Source organism: Pongo pygmaeus, chromosome 15, assembly GCF_028885625.2.
Source record: "Pongo pygmaeus isolate AG05252 chromosome 15, NHGRI_mPonPyg2-v2.0_pri, whole genome shotgun sequence".
In the NCBI taxonomy this organism is placed as follows: Eukaryota; Metazoa; Chordata; class Mammalia; order Primates; family Hominidae; genus Pongo; species Pongo pygmaeus.
This window is the reverse complement of record NC_072388.2, coordinates 48581432-48582103: the sequence shown is the minus strand read 5'-3', so window position 1 is coordinate 48582103 and position 672 is coordinate 48581432. Positions and strand designations below refer to the sequence as shown.

General features: G+C 33.9%; 1 non-coding gene across 1 annotated transcript; it reads left to right on the top strand.

Moving 5' to 3' along the window:
• The first annotated feature begins 288 nt into the window (after positions 1-288).
• Positions 289-394, top strand: LOC129013359 (U6 spliceosomal RNA). The gene has a single exon (XR_008493850.1). It is a non-coding gene; the product is annotated as a U6 spliceosomal RNA (small nuclear RNA).
• Positions 395-672: the final 278 nt, after the last annotated feature.

Genomic DNA, 672 nt, shown 5'->3' with positions numbered 1-672 from the left:
TCAGTGGCTCCCATTACACACAAAACAATATCCAAACTACTTGGTAGAGTTCTTGAGGGTTCCTAAATATCTTTTTAAACTTACGTTTTGAATCATACCTCCTTTCCTACCACTCAAAGTCAGATACAGGATTGTAGGTAAAATATAGGATGGCCAGTTAAATTTTAACTTAAGTTTTAGTATATAATTTATATATATAGTATATATAATTTAATATATAATTTTAGTATATTGCTTGGGATGCACTTGTACTAAAAAAATAGTTTATCTAATTGAAATTTAACTGGGATGCTCACTTCAGCAGCACATATACTAAAATTGGAACAATACAGAGATTACATGGCCCTTGTGCAAGGATGACACAAATTCATGAAGCATTCCATATAAAACTTTTCTTAAAAGAAATCTATATATAAGTATACAAATAATCAGCTGAGTGAAAATTTTCACTTTTCCCATTTTCACAATGATCTGTCAAATTCACTATCAAGCAGTCAAATTTGGTTTTTACAGAAAAAAAAAGTCCCCTAAGTGCCTAATACTGTGTTTTCCACTGTACAAAAGAGTGAAATTATACAAGGACTCAAAACTTATTGATGGCCGGGCGCGGTGGCTCACGGCTGTAATCCCAGTACTTTGGGAGGCCGAGGCGGGCGGATCATGAGTTCAGGA